This window comes from Halictus rubicundus, unplaced genomic scaffold (genome assembly GCF_050948215.1).
Source record: "Halictus rubicundus isolate RS-2024b unplaced genomic scaffold, iyHalRubi1_principal scaffold0056, whole genome shotgun sequence".
Taxonomy (NCBI): domain Eukaryota; kingdom Metazoa; phylum Arthropoda; class Insecta; order Hymenoptera; family Halictidae; genus Halictus; species Halictus rubicundus.
Window position 1 is genome coordinate 335,887 of NW_027488597.1, and position 16,876 is coordinate 352,762.

Below are 16,876 nucleotides of genomic sequence, written 5' to 3' on the forward strand. Positions count from 1 at the left end.
CAATCTTGTACGATCTAGCGTTGTGTGCGGCACACCATGGCACACGCACACGGCACGCACACTGTGGCGGATCAAGGCCACCTGGGAAAGCTGGACCTTAACGGTTGCCTATAATAAGTAACAGTTTGCGGCGTATGATAACGATTTGAGGGCAGCTGCCGAATACACCTGCGAGAAGCTGTGTTTCGGGTACGATAAGCGCGAGCGACCGTCCATCCGTCGTGTATTTTGTACAATCGTGCGGGCTTCTCGGACCACCGCTGCCGGGTTTTGCCGGCAGCTTTTTGTAACACCCGAACGACAATAAATGTAAAGTAGAAGCCCACTTTCGTGTGTCGTAATTCTGAGCAACTTTCCCGCCGCGGGGAATGCCCCGTCCTTCTTTCCCGTAGAACCCTGACCCGTGTAGGGGCTTTCCAGGATATCGCGCGGTACTCGTCGAATCGAGATCGCGGCGGCCGATTCGCGTCTTAGCGTAATTTTTCGTGTGGCACCGTCCTCGTGCCTGGCGCCCGTTCTGAGTACCGAACTTGAGAGAACCGTCGCGAAAATCGAGTCGACGAGACGCCGCACAGTGGTGCCAAATGGCCAAAAAACGGCAAAAAATCTATAAAAACGAAACTATCCAACGAATTTGTTTGAATGTGTTGAGAGATTGCCACAGGTACAACGCTTATTTGGCAAAAAAATTTTTGTAAAAAGTTGTCAACATTAAGTAATATGTGCTAATCGAAAATCTCTGTTTTCTGCCCATTTTTTATTTATGGAAGCATACAACAAATCCTGTAATAGATTTTGGTCTGGAACTAATCGTTTTGGCAAGGTGTAATATTGATCTAACTTTGTGCAAAAAATCATGAGACCCTTCGAGACCCTTTCGCCACAATTTAAGTTTAAATATCAACTTTCAGAATTTCCAAGAGTGAATTTTCCGGACGTTACGATTATTTGATGTTCCAGGTGAAATTTTTTAGGAATATTTCTAAATAATAAAGAAAAATGAGAAGTGCATACGATTTATTAATTTTTTATGTATAAGAAAATATTTAATAACAATTTTTTTTATCTGACATAAATTATTGTTACAGCGTTCATTGGAGCACTACCACAAAATACCTGTTGCATTATTGCGACAGTAGTCCAGTGAACGAAAACTTTGTTTATTTAACATACAAAATTGTTATTAAATATTTTTTTATATGTATGAATGTCATTTTTTTTATTATCTGATATGTATCCCTTAAAAATTTCACCTGAAACATCAAATAATCGTGACTTCCGCGCGATTCATTCTTGGAAATTCCGAAAGTTGATATTTGAACTTAAATTGCGACGAAAGCATCTCGAAGTATCTCGTGATTTTTTGCACAAAGCTAGATCAATATTATAACTTGCCAAAACGATTAGTTCCAGATCGAAGCTTTTCAAAGGATTTTTTGTATTCCGCCATAAATAAAAAATGAGCGTAACGCAAAGGGGCTTCAGGTTAGTCCATATTACTTAATGTTAAACAACTTTTTTTGGAAAACTTTTTTCCAGTCAATAGTTAAAACCATTTGCAATGACCCATATGATTTGTAGACCCCTTAGTATTCAATTATAGGCGGAGTAATTACATAACTTTCGCACTGAAAACTGATGGATTCCCAGGAGCGAGGAAATGGTTATTTACCATGCGTATATCTCCGTAAAAATTTTTTTTCAAAAATCTGACTTTGGCACATCATGCACGCACTATTAGGATATACAGAAATAATTTTTTTTTATAAAAATCGAAAATTTATAAAATGGACTTTTTGCCGCCTTGGCACCACTGTGCGCTGTTTGTCCCGGGTGGACCACGTTTCGCGCGGCCGAACGTGGCCCGGCCTCACGGTCTGTAAAAACCCGCCGTTGCCCGGGTTTTTCTCCCGTCGGACGGGCCGAAAATCAGGGCAACGTGACACCGTACAAATTCGTTATTTAATACTAAGATAAAGCTACGAATGGCGTGTTTCAGCAAGAGACTCGAAGATGGCCGCTTCTTTTGTTGACGTGCCCATCCTGCTGTGCTCCCTCCTGGGTCTGCTCGTAAATGGGTTCAACCTGCTCGTGATCCTGTGCATACACAAAGAGGTAAATATTTAAAAAATAGAAAACTCCCTACAGATAATATATACCTATTACTATAAGGACTGCCTATTACAGTGAAATCTCGTTGTTTGTCAGTCCGCCGTTTTTACTGACAAGATACGAAATCGGAGGTTCTCGCCGAGCGTCCCATTTGAACTACACAGGGAACGCTGGAAACCGTCGTACCGTCTTCAAGTCATAAGAAACCTAGAACTTGAAAACGCTACTGACGTGAAAACGGCGAAAACAGCAAAGGTCAAGAGCCGTCGTCGTCGAGAAGTGTGCCACACATTGTCGGCTATATCGGTGTGAGACCAAAAGACTAATCGAATCCAGTTACAAAACTTCTTTATTTGTCATTATTTTTTTTATGAAACTTTTACCAACATATTTACCAACATGTTTCTGATTAAAACTAAACCAAATATGATATAATTCCGATGATATATACTTGTGTAATGGACGATGAAATATGTAGGACGATTGTGTTGTGTCTTGACATGTTCTATGCCTTTAGTATAATTTCGTGGTTAGATCGTGCATAACTCACAGACGATAATCGTCCGTTCGCTGCACCAGATATCCGGTGGGACATATCAAACGCCCTGGTTGGAAATTATGGAGGTTGTGTCTGACATGTAATTGCTTCGACAGCACATATACTAAATTTGAAACGATACAGAGAAGATTAGCATGGTCCCTGCGCAAGGATAACACGCAAAATCGTGAAGCGTTCTGTGCTGTTGAGTACTCGCGTGATCCAGGCACACACCCTTTAGACAAAAAGTGGAAAAATTGCCATTTTTCACGATTTTCGACTTAAAATAGCATTTTTAATCGTTTATAACTCGTAAACGAATAAGTCAATACCGGTGAAATTTTCAGCATGGACATAATTTATTCGAGCGAATCAAATACATTCTTTAAATTTTCAATACAGGCTCAGATAAAAGAGCCTGAAAAAACCAACTTTTACTATTTGTTTGCGATTCCGACCAATTCAAATTTTTTTCAAAAATTTTTTACACCTCGTCTAATAAACTAATCCTTCTAACTTCTCAATAAAATTCAAGTCATTTGATCTAATTTTTAGAAAGTTATGTTGCTTGAAATAGTGTTGACTCAGTTTTGCTCGTTACTGTAAGTAAGAAGTGGCCGCACAATGCACAGATAGATGGATTGTAACCGTTCTTTCCTACCGTTTCTACCGATTCGCGTACGCCGTTACTCGTATCTCTACTTCGCGTCTCGTGACTATCCCTAACCGTCTCGCAGGGCCGGTTACTACCCTAATTTCTCGAAGCCTGCACGTTTGCGAGCAGGAATGGATTCGTGCCTCCAGGCACTGGAAAGCGGCGAGGTATGGACGAGTTAAATGAGATATTCGTAGCCCAGATAAGGTAACAAAAGATGATATATTCTCGTAAGAACCGTCGTGTATGTTTGGATACAGTTAATTCCAGGTACCGTGTGGAACAATAGGTCGGCCTCCCGTGCCGACGGCTCGCGACACATAAACAAAGTATTATGAACGCGTGAAAAACGCTCGCGGTACGCTCGCTCGACTCTACGCCCGGTTTTCGGAATCGGTTTAGAAAATCACTCAGCACGGATCGCGCCCCGCGACAAGCAGTTCGTGACCCGTCTGACCGTCCCTACACTCGGCCGGATAATCGTACGAGTGATCAGGATGGAGACAAACACGAAATCGCCGTCACTCCACGCTTCCAATGATTCTGCTCTTCGGCACGTAATCGTGGCCTCTAAGCAGTCTCGGGCGAGGCGGCGGCAGAGTGTCAGTGACCGTGCAAAGTCCGATCGCTCCTATCTGACCCGAAATCCGCGATCGAACGACGTCGTACCCGTCAGACCAACCAGGCACCTGGACGATGTTCGGACAAGTGGCCTGAGTGGAGACGCACACTAAACCTTGGTCACTCCACGGGACGCACGAGTCTACCCTTTGGCATGATACATGGCCTCGGAGTATTCTCGGATATTGGTCACGGCAGAGTGTCCCCGATCGTGCAAGGCGCGATCGTCTCGATTCTGTAGAGACGTGCACTAAACCTCGATTATTCCACGGGACCGATAAGTTCACCCTTTGGCACGATACGTGGCCTCGGAGTGATCTCGGACAAAGGTCACGACAGAATATTCGGGATCGTGCGATGCTCTTTCGTACCGATTCGGGGGAGACTCGCACTAAACCTCGGTCGCTCGACGGGACCCAGGAGTCTACCCTTCGGCACGATACGTGGCCTCGGAGCAAGCTCTGATAAGGTCACGACAGAGTAGCCGCGATCGTACGAAGTACAATCGCCTCGAATCTGGTCGAGACCCACACCAAACCTCGGTAATTCCACGGGACCCAGAAGAGTACCCTCTGGCACGGTGCGTGGCCTCGGAGTACCCTCGATTAAGGTCACGGCAGAAAAACCCTGATTGTGCGAAGTGAAATAGTCTCGATCCAGACGAGACTCACAGAAAACCTCGGCAGTCCCTCGGAACCCAGGAGTTTACCCTTTGGTACGTTTCGTAGCCTCAGAGTACGCTCTGTTGAGGTTTCGGAAGAACCACCGCGATCATGCGATGATTGACTGTCTCGCTTCGACCCGTATAGTACGTACCGTATCTTTGAACGATACTTATACGTACCCTATACTAATATTTATATTTGAAGGACGAAGTGAATCTACCGTGTCTGTTCGACGCAATAATCGCACGCTTCGCGACGCGTTTCTATCTCTGCGCGACGCAGTTCTCTAAATTTTACAAAATCGTGTCGTACCGACACACGGCGCCTTCCATACGCCGTCGCTCCTAAATGGTACTCGCGACTTGCTCGCTGCAAGTAATCTACACTGACACTAGTAATTCTTCACCTCGGAATTGATAATTAAACATTTCTCGATCAATCTTTAGGCGAGTGAAGATTATGTAATTTCGTTTGACTACTACGCGGTCACGTCCGAGAGTCACGGAGCTTTATATAAAACGTTTCGACAGTGCCACGGCGCGGTTTGCACTCGTGACTCCTCGGTTTGAGGCGCGTACGCGTTGAGAGCAGGAAGGACGGTTTGCCTTGCTCTGCCGAGTCGGTTTGACTCCTCGAACGGATACCGTGTTTCGTCGAACAGACACAATTCTTAAACGCGTGTTTCTCGGACCGCTTCCAGACGTAGAGTGCTCGATCGCTGGCTCGCATCGACCTCCTTCGATCATTATCGAGTGGGGATCGATGCGTGCGCAACTCGACAAGGATCGCGATATCTCACGATCCCTCACTATCTCCGGACTCGCGAACAACGTAGTATGGTACGGTGGTGGGGTCGTATCGCCGACCGATACGTGCGGTATATGTGTATGTAACCGACACGGTTACAGGATAGATAGATTATAATAGATAGATACATTATAATAGATAGATAGATTATTACTGTTTTTTTTTCCCCGCGGGGAACAGAATTGCAGTCAATCACAGTCCCAGCAGACAGAGGCAGTGAACGTCCGGTGGTTCGACCGTCAACGAATAAACCCTCAGATGAAGAATTATTATGAATTATCATGGACAACCGATGATGTCGCACGAGGAGAAGTAAAAATGGGATTAGGATATATGTTAAAAATTCTACGCAGTAAGGTAGCACGAGAAACGACTCCAACTTTTCTTCCTGCAAGACTCGCAGATGAGCGTTCTCAGTTTACACGCTGAGAACAAACAGGAAAGGTGTCCAATTATGCCAAATTATAAGAAAAGACGCCGACTTCATGGTAAAAAGATCCTGTCGGCATACAGCTGACTAGTCAGGAGACATCAAGAAGATAAAAAGATGCAAGGTAGAGACTCCTGTGCCAGCATCTTTGAAAAACAAAGGATTGTGCATCTTATAAAAAGGGGGACCAACTCCTAAAATTCAGTTATAAACAGTCAGTCTGTCAGTCAGGAAATCGTGAACAATCAGTTATTCAGTCATAGTCAATAGTACAGTAGTCTCTTGTGAAGTTAAAATAGTTCGTTCAGTTGTTTCGCGACAAACCGTTTCAAAGACCAGTGTCAGCAGTCGGAGTATATTGTAACCGAATCCGAACCCGTGATCACGGTAATATTAATATTATTATTATTATTATTATAATCAAACTATTTGTAAGCACTCCAATATATGCGCTATATAAACCATATTTGTAAAATCAAATTTGTAATCTCTGATTCAGAACCACACTTTGAATAAATCAATAACTTTGTTGTTTTCAAAATAAGGGTACAAAGTTACTTAAACGATCCTCAATTTCCCTAACCATAGCCGGTGTATGCAGGTAGGTTCGAAACTGCGTCCTATCCTCTTAAGATCGTAATTCATACCACTTGGGACGTAACACTATCAAAGCTTGCAAAGGACTATCTTTGTGTTATGGCAACATCTGTTCCTTCCGAAGGAGTATTCTCAAAGACTGGCGAAATAATTAGTAAAAAAAAGAAATAGATTAAAAGACAATATAGTGAATAAAATATTGCTTCTTAATATGTACAAAATAAATCCTTTATTATGTCTATTTCGTATATATTCGCTTTATCTACGTTTTTTCTTGCCGAAATGTTCCAGTATTTCCACTCGCAGCATTTCTATACTCATGTCAGGTCCGAAATCACAGTCAAATTTAAAGCATCGAGATATTTGAAGGAATCATTTGGCAATCGATACATATAGTATAGAAACAGCTTATAGTGATCATGAATAGATTACTTCTGCGAATTTGATTGCAAAGTGGAAGAACATTAACCCCTTCGACACGATAATTTCATAGGGTGGATAATAAAAATGCCCTTGTGGATTTTAACGAAAGAACCCTCCCCTGCCCTAAACAACAAATTCGGTAATTCAAAATAGGCAGAATTTTTCATCAAAATAGACAGTTTTTTGCGAATATCTCGGAAAATAAACAGATCGCCGCACAGTGCGGACAAATGGCCTGTTTTCGTGCACTTCTCGCAATTATTTATATACAGTGAGTGTAAAAAGTATTCGTACACCTCTTATAGATTTAGAAAACCATATATTTCTTTATGTAATTGTACATTCTTTTATAAAACAAAAACACAATTACGATTATTATATGTTTCAACTACAAAATGTGACATAAATAAATTAGCGAAAAGTTAACGTTAATGAGATATATTAAAAACAGTCTGAAGTCTCTAAAAATTAGCATGCAAAAAGTATTCGTACACGTAACAAATTTAGCAATAAACGTGTTATAATTTGCGAAAATAAATTAAATTAATATTTCGTTGGATAGCCTTTCGACTGTATAATTGCGTCCAGTCTTCTTGGCATTGAATCCACTAAATTGGATGGGATTTCGTCTGTAATAATACACCATTCCTCTTGAACAGAAAGTTTTAATTGTTCTTTACTTGAAATATGCCGGGTTCGGAGTTTTTTTATCACGCAGATCCCATAAATTTTCGATCGGATTAATATCCGGTGATTGTGGAGATGTTTTCAAATATTGCGGTGAGTTATAAAGCAACCACTTTCTTGTGTTGCGTGCTGTATGTTTAAGGTCATTGCCTTGAGTGAAGATAAAGTTGTCTTTTATACCCATTTTTTCTGCACTACTTACAATATGGGTTTTTAGTATGTTTAGGTATATTTTGTGGTCCATGATTCCCTCGATGAAGTGTAATGACCCCATTCCAGCAGCACTCATACAATCCCAAATCATAAACCGAACCTCCGCCGTGTTTTACTGTGGGACGTAGATTTTCTTTTTGTAGCTCTGTATTTTTCTTCCTCCAGACCGTACACTTGCCATCAGAGCTAAAAACATTAAATTTACTTTCATCAGTAAATATGACTCTTCGCCAAAACTCGATAGGCTTATTAATATTATTTTTCGCGAAATCAAGTCTCTTCTTTCTATTTGCGGCATTTATGAAATAATTCTCGCGAGCAACTCGGCCGTGGTATTCATTATTTCGTAAACAATTACGAATAGTGCTGAAACATACACTTACTCCAGCGTTGTTTGCAAGCTCAGCAGCGATCTTAGGGGCACTAATTTTAGGATTTGTTTTTATTTCACGCACTATAAAACGTTCATCGCGTAAACTAAGTTTTCGAGGGCGACCAGATTTCACTTTATTTTTATTGGTTTTTCGTTCACCATATCGATCTATAATTCCTTGTATAGTGCTGTGTGGCCTATTAATTGTTTTTGCTATTTCTCGCAATGATTTGCACTGATTATGCAGTTGTATAATAATTTTTCTTTCAGTCTCACTTGTTTCCTTATCTATATGACCCATTTTACCGAATGTTATAAAAATTGACTGGTTTTGCAGAAGGTTGCCACTAGACTGTCCATCAAAGACCCTGTCTGATTATTTGTCGGGTCCCGCTAAACCATAATATAAACAATCGGACGCCTTTCGAGTACATTCTAGTACCTGTACGAATACTTTTTGCGCGCCAATTTAGAGACACGTCTCATAGTTTCTAATTTTTCTCGTTAACGTTAAACTTTTTCAAGTGTATTTATGTGACAGTATGTAGTTAAAATATATAAAAATTACAATTATGTTTCGTTTTATAAACATGTGTGCAATTACATAGAGAAATACATGGTTTTTTAAGCCTACAAGAGGTGTACGAATACTTTTTACACTCACTGTATATACAGGGTGATCCACGCAATTGTTTTAAGTCATAACTCCGTTATTATTGCATTTACGAAAAAATGATAAAGGAGAAAGATAAATGGTTCGAAGAGCACTACATCTGTGGGCCTTTAAATTTTTTAGATGCAGCAGTGCATGTGCAATTAACAATTGCATCATTTCTTTAAATAGAAATGCATATTTTTTTGCATATATCGATTCTTCCGTTCAATCTACGTAAAAAATGATTAGGGTACCATGGCAAAAAAATTATTAGATCTCGAGATATTTTCAAAAAAGACACGCAGAATTCGAATCAGGCCACACAATCTCCAAAAACTTCATTAAACTCGATTAATATTCCTTCGAAAGTATTGTTATCGACCGCGTTGATTAAGATTGCGGATAATCAGGGAACATATTGGCCAACGAATCCATAAAATGGCACGTCATCCCACCGCGATCCCCGCATTTCGACGGACTTTGGGAAGCTGCCGTAAAATCACTAAAGTTTCATTTAACACGAGTAATAGGCGACACCTTGTTATCGTACGAAGCGTTATTAACATATATCAATCAAATTGAAGCGATTCTCAACTCACGGCCGTTAACACCTCTGTCCTCCGACCCAAACGATTTATCCGTTTTGACACCAGCACACTTCTTGATTGGTGATACGTTAAATGGCATACCCGATTACGAAATATCAAACATTCCATCCGGTCGATTGTCGTCCTGGCAGCATGTGCAAAAAATGCGACATCATTTCTGGCAACGATGGAGGAAGGAATACCTCCACGAGTTGACCACACGTAAAAAATGGCATAAACATAAACCCGAAAAAATAGAAATAGGCAGTATCGTAAGAGTGCGGGACGACAATTTACCTGCAATGCAATGGACCCTCGCACGGGTAACCAAACTTCATCCCGGACAAGACGACATAGTTAGGGTAGTCACAATAAGAACCGCGAAAGGCGAATACAAACGGTCGGTAAAATGTCTCGCGCCGCTACCGATATAAAGAACATTGTAAAATACGGACGCTGTATATAGTTAACAATCAGATCAAGCAACTAGGTAAATAGGCGAATAATATTAAGACCAATGTAAATAGCATGTATACAGGGTAAGTCACCAAACGTTAGCACCTCAAATATCTTTGTTGTTTCTAAAGATAGGTAAAATATGGTAAGGACAAAGTTGAATGGTACAATGGGGCTGACACGATGCAAAAAAAATTTTGTTTTTATGTCATTTTTTGGAGATATCAAGGTCACCTTGACTTTTTTAAATGGAACCACCCTTTTTTAAACACCTACAATGATAGTCCCTTTCATTGGTAATTCAGTGACTATAATTAGTCCAAGGTCATTCAAGGTCAAGGACAGAAAAACGTATAAAACTAAAATATGGAAGCAGAATACGTTTATTACGGTTGAGACTTGTAGGAAATAGTAAACATACTATGGTCGTAGTTAAAGTAAACATACATACTAAGGTCCTTCAATGTTATTCAGCATTCTTATTTACTATCAGTATGTTTCCAAACGCGATTCCACTGTTATATTCGATGACTGAAAAGTGTGATATGATCACGATTTACTGTGAATGTAGAAAAAATGCAGTGCAGGCCCGACGACTTTATGAAGAAAGGTACACCGAGCGAAACACTCCTTCTAGACATACTTTCACTAATACGTACAGGTTGTTTCGAAGTACTGGAAGTGTACATGCAAGACAGTACAAACGGAAGAATCCCACGACTAATGAAGACAATGAAATTAATATTTTAACAGCTATAGCTGTCAATCCTCACGTGAGTACGAGAAAAATTGCCCGGGAAGCAGGCATAAGTCAAAGTAGCGTAATACGAATTCTGGCCCGACATAAAGGCTATAGCCGGTTTTGGGGGCCAAATCGGCCCTGGAAGGGATTTTATTCCAATTTGCGCCATTCGATAGCCTACCAAAAAAGATATCTTTCAGCCAAGTTTTAGCCCTATAGCTCATCTGTAAGGGTAGTTACAGAGGAAAAACGAAAATCCAGTTTTTGGCCCATTTTCCCCATTTAATGACAATTTAAAATTCTGAAAAAAATCTGACACATTTCGGACACCAAACCATATACTTTGAGTCGTTTTCAGATTTTTCCGTTGTAAACTCTGGCTGTAAAAATCGAAAAATACGAAAAAAATCGAAAAAATGCAGATTTCATATGGAAATCTAAGAGTGACCCAATCAGAATTAATTTAGCAATAAGATATTGTCCTAAGTATTATGCTCAATTTTTTTCAAATTCCTGCGATTGGTGCGTCATAGTAGGAAAAAATAAAAACCACTTTTTTGGCGTTTTTTCCGTGAAAAACTAAGTTATAATTATCGTAAAAATATATTATGTAATATTAAACATCTCTAAGTTCAGGGAAACATCGTCCAGACTTTAAAAATTGCGTAATACAAAAAACGACAATTATACTACGCAGGATATATCCCAATATTTCGAAGGTATTTTCAACGGTGCCGGTTGGTGCAGTAGCTATGGTCTCCGACTGCGGAACCGCTGAAGACTTTTTGGACCAGGTTCGGATCTCGCCTCGGTCCAATTTTTTTTTTTTCTTTAATCACATGTTTTTTCGATTTCTAACCGTATGATTGTTGTTACGCTGTTGTAAAAACATTTTTTAACTATGTTTAAACTATTTTTTAATAATTTTCCGGAAAAATATTTTTGGAGTACTTTCGGCCTTTAGTCATCTACGGGCTGTATTACTTATCTACTTAACATTTTTTTACATGGAATAAGGGATTGATTATTTTTGTGACAGAAAATATATACATGAAGTATTATTAGGAATAATCTGTAATAATTATAGGTGGATTGGTATGCAGTGGAATCATGTATGGCGTTTTCAGTCTTCGTCGCTATCTTCGTCAATTGTCGGTGTTATTTGGTCGTTATTGAAAATTCTGGTGAGCAACTCTGCTGGCCGAACTATGTCTGTGTCGTATCGAGCATAAAATAAATATTAAATGATAGCAGCTACATGTGAGCAACATCCAATAGTGCGATTACCATTGGCACATTCACAACAATACCGTTTTATACCGGAATGACCAGTTGTGTTTGGTATATAATCTATGTAGCATTTGTACGTTTTGCGGTTGATATGTCGCGATTTTACTTCCAATTTTACAATATTATTATTTTCTATTAAATAACGGACATTAATTTTATTATCGTGTTCATCCATTATCTCGGCCAAATACGAAACAGCTTAAGATAATTGGTATGATCCCGTGAAAAGTATCTTCAAATCGTCTTCTGTCATTTCCGGAAAATCAAAAATATCGGTGGAAGATATGTTTTTAAACGGCGTTTTTCTGCGACAGCTGCTCGTTGCTTGTAAAAGATATAATAAAAAACAGCAAAGACTATTGGAACACCTCAATAAAGCAATGTCCACGGCTCGATTGTTTCAGTTAAATGCCCAAAGTCCTGAATCGAAAATGTCCTTCATCACGAATTTTTCCAGACAACAATGGTTATAGTTTTCCGAAGCATAAACATCGTTTTCATAATATCCCTAATAATATTTTTACTTGACAGAAACAGATACAACAATACCTCCCGACCCCAATATAACACTAGATTTATTATTAACAATAAGTAAAGTACCGACTAAAGATAAAAGATTTAATAGACAAGTCAATGCACTTATTCTATGTAAAAAAAATGTTAAGTAGATAAGTAATACAGCCCGTAGATGACTAAAGGCCGAAAGTACTCCAAAAATATTTTTCCGGAAAATTATTAAAAAATAGTTTAAACATAGTTAAAAAATGTTTTTACAACAGCGTAACAACAATCATACGGTTAGAAATCGAAAAAACATGTGATTAAAGAAAAAAAAAAAATTGGACCGAGGCGAGATCCGAACCTGGTCCAAAAAGTCTTCAGCGGTTCCGCAGTCGGAGACCATAGCTACTGCACCAACCGGCACCGTTGAAAATACCTTCGAAATATTGGGATATATCCTGCGTAGTATAATTGTCGTTTTTTGTATTACGCAATTTTTAAAGTCTGGACGATGTTTCCCTGAACTTAGAGATGTTTAATATTACATAATATATTTTTACGATAATTATAACTTAGTTTTTCACGGAAAAAACGCCAAAAAAAGTGGTTTTTATTTTTTCCTACTATGACGCACCAATCGCAGGAATTTGAAAAAAATTGAGCATAATACTTAGGACAATATCTTATTGCTAAATTAATTCTGATTGGGTCACTCTTAGATTTCCATATGAAATCTGCATTTTTTCGATTTTTTTCGTATTTTTCGATTTTTACAGCCAGAGTTTACAACGGAAAAATCTGAAAACGACTCAAAGTATATGGTTTGGTGTCCGAAATGTGTCAGATTTTTTTCAGAATTTTAAATTGTCATTAAATGGGGAAAATGGGCCAAAAACTGGATTTTCGTTTTTCCTCTGTAACTACCCTTACAGATGAGCTATAGGGCTAAAACTTGGCTGAAAGATATCTTTTTTGGTAGGCTATCGAATGGCGCAAATTGGAATAAAATCCCTTCCAGGGCCGATTTGGCCCCAAAAACCGGCTATAGCCTTTCATCCGTTCCACATATCGCTCCATCAAGAATTGCACGGGAATGATTTTCAAAATAGAATTAACTTTTGTCAATGGGGATTGCTTCAAAATCATTCATTTTTTTCTAATGTCTTGTTTACGGACGAAGCAACATTTACTAATCATGGCTCAATTAATCTACGGAACGCCCATTATTGGTCTGTGGATAATCTGCACTGGCTGCGAGAAATTGATCATCAAAGACAACGGAGCGTAAACGTGAGGTGTGGTATTTTGAACGACAAAGTAATTGGACCATATTTCGTTAACGGAATGATGACGGGAGAGAAATACGCTCAATTTTTGCAAGAAGATCTGCCAATTTTGTTAGAAGATGTCCCTTTACAAAATCGCTACGATATGTGGTACCAACATGACGCTTGTCCTGCTCATTATGCACGAGTAGCAAGAGAAACGTTGTATTCTCGATATCCAAACCGATGGATTGGATGAGGCGGAACAGTTTCATGGCCAGCACGTTCGCCTGATTTAAATCCACTGGATTTCTTTTTATGGGGTCTGCTAAAAGATACCGTGTACACGGATGCTCCAACAACAGTTGAAGATATGCGTCAGCGTATCATCACAGCATGTACGAATATCACGTCGGATACACTTATCAGAGTTCAACATTCCTTCAGAGCTCGTTTACAACAATGTATGGACGGAGACGGCCATCATTTCGAACATTTATAAAATACAGGTATTCTGCTTCCATATTTTAGTTTTATACGTTTTTTCTGTCCTTGACCTTGAATGACCTTGGACTAATTATAGTCACTGAATTCCTAATGAAAGGGACTATCATTGTAGGTGTTTAAAAAAGGGTGGTTCCATTTAAAAAAGTCAAGGTGACCTTGATATCTCCAAAAAATGACATAAAAACAAAATTTTTTTGCATCGTGTCAGCCCCATTGTACCATTCAACTTTGTCCTTACCATATTTTACCTATCTTTAGAAACAACAAAGATATTTGAGGTGCTAACGTTTGGTGACTCACCCTGTATATATATATACATATAAGAGGCAAGGTAGATTCATTGTAAATTTCATTACCATATAGACGAATTGATATAGACCATCGAAGGAGTTGAACAGAGTCATTCAAGGGGGCCGGCATGTTGCGACGGCAACACCGAAGGTCGTACCGCACCGTTCCTCCAGGCGACAAAGGGACATACCTGAAAGGGATGTCCCATTAAAAACGTGCCAAATAGCTATAAACGACCAAGAAAATTAGTTTACGACCACCGCAATTCGACAATCCCGACCCCGACAGATGAACAGCACCATGCGACCAAACTAACGAAACGACGAACGAAAAACAGTAATAAATCACGCCATTGACGAACGAAGACAAAACCAGGAATCCCTGACAGTCTCCCACTCCCATCAACTCAAAACTCCTCCCAATGCACCCACGTCCAATTACAAAACACTATATTTTCCCACCTAAATCCAAAATCATCCAATCACGATAAAACCGAACTGACGACAGACAGGACACGACAAGACAGATCAGAAAACAAATCGAACAGGCAGACGGACGAGACGAACTCTCCGAAATAAACATATATCGCGAATCACCAAGTACCATTTAAGAAATCTCGAACCAAACAGTTATAACGCGTCTTCTATAACTCGCTTCATATATTAATGTATATATATATAAGGCGCTAAAACTCAAGGAACGTAAAGAATATATTTCACAGAAGTCATAAGGAAATACCAATCCCTAAGACCGATATCCCATAAATTCCAAATTCAAGAGAACAAGATCTATTCAAATTAAAACATTGATAAAGAAATAATGAGAAAATACCTGCAAAATTACTTTTTAACCGTTGAAAACGAAACATGAGGCCCTGGGGTGACCGAGGAACCAGTCCGTGAGGTAAAGAGCGAACCAGCACTGCATCCGTTGGCGAACCTCACCCATTTGAAAACACTGAAAATAAATAATAACATGTATCCAACGGCAGAAGGTGAAGTTTTCAAGCTACTACACGCGGTAAGGAAAATAAATTGTAGGGACAACTTGAGAATAAATGAAGGGATCGTTTGCGGTGCGATTAGAAATTGTCTCTACCTGAAATACATCCACTTGTGCACTTCATTCAACGTTTATAAACTCAATGAATAGATATATAGAAACAACTTATAGTGATCATGAATAAATAACTTCTGTGAATATGATTGCAAAGTGAAAAAACATTGACCACTTCGACTCGATAATTTCATACCTCCCTTCATATATTAATGTATATATATATATAAGGCACTATAACTCAAGGAACGTAAAGAATATATTTCACAGAAGTCATAAGAAAATACCAATCCCTACGACCCATATCCCATAAATTCCAAGTTGAAGAAAACAAGATCTATTCAAATTAAAACATTGATAAAGAAATAATGAGGAAATACCTGCAAAATTACTTCTTAACCGTTGAAATGGAAACATGAGACCCTGGGGTGACCGAGGAACCAGTGGGTGAGGTAAAGAGCGAACCAGCATTGCATCCGTTGGCCAACCTCACCCATTTGAAAACACTGGAAATAAGTAATAACATGTATCACTCAATGAATACATATATAGAAACAACTTATAGTGATCATGAATAAATAACTTCTGTGAATTTTATTGCAAAATGGGAGAACATCGACTCGATAATTTCATAGGGTGGATAATAAAAATCTCCTTGTACATTTTAACCAAAGAACCCGCCCCCCCCCCTAAAGAACAAATTCGGTCATTCAAAATAGGCAGAATTTTACATCAAAATAGACAGTTTTTGCGAATATCTCGGAAAATAAAGGGACCGCCGTACTGTGCGGACAAATGGCCTGTTTTCGAGAAAACTAATCAAAATGTATACTTCAAACCTAATCGCCATAATACGTACTCGCAACACACGGCACTGACAAGAATGGCTGCTCTGACGTGACTACTGGCCGACGCGAGCGAGCGAATGTTCGATGGCATTCCTTCCACTGTCCAATTGTTTGTGTCGCCAGTCGATTGTTTAACAAACGGCGACCGCCCTCGGAACCGATCTTCGCGTGTTTTTCTGTAGCTTCTCGAGGAGGGTCGCCGCCGCGTATACAATATGTGTTGGCGGCAGATGGCGGTTAGTCGGCGTGCTCCTTGCTGCTCGATGCCCAGGCCGCCACATGTCCATTTTCAACTGTCTTTATTCGGCGGTTTATTCGACTTCGAATAATTTTCGGAGGCGCGTTCGAATGCTGTAACGAGGACACAGAGTTGGGCAAAATATTTATCTAAATAAAAATTTCGAATAACGAATAAAAGATAAAAAAATTTTTATTCGTTATTCGAAGGTTCGAATAAAAAAATTATCTTTATTCGACGAGTATCGAATAAATAATTTTATTCTACGAGAATTTATCCGACGAATAAAGATAATTTTTTTTATTCGAAGCGGATTTAT

General features: G+C 39.4%; 1 long non-coding RNA gene and 1 other non-coding gene across 2 annotated transcripts; one reads left to right on the top strand and one right to left on the bottom strand.

Moving 5' to 3' along the window:
* The first annotated feature begins 2,754 nt into the window (after window positions 1-2,754).
* On the top strand, window positions 2,755-2,857 carry LOC143363548 (U6 spliceosomal RNA). The gene has a single exon (XR_013083847.1). It is a non-coding gene; the product is annotated as a U6 spliceosomal RNA (small nuclear RNA).
* A 4,824-nt stretch (window positions 2,858-7,681) lies between these two features.
* Window positions 7,682-15,977, bottom strand: LOC143363540 (uncharacterized). Its single transcript, XR_013083845.1, has 3 exons — window positions 15,852-15,977; window positions 15,259-15,372; window positions 7,682-7,934 (listed from the first exon to the last, which is right to left on the bottom strand). It is a non-coding gene; the product is annotated as an uncharacterized LOC143363540 (long non-coding RNA).
* Between the last annotated feature and the right edge of the window lie 899 nt (window positions 15,978-16,876).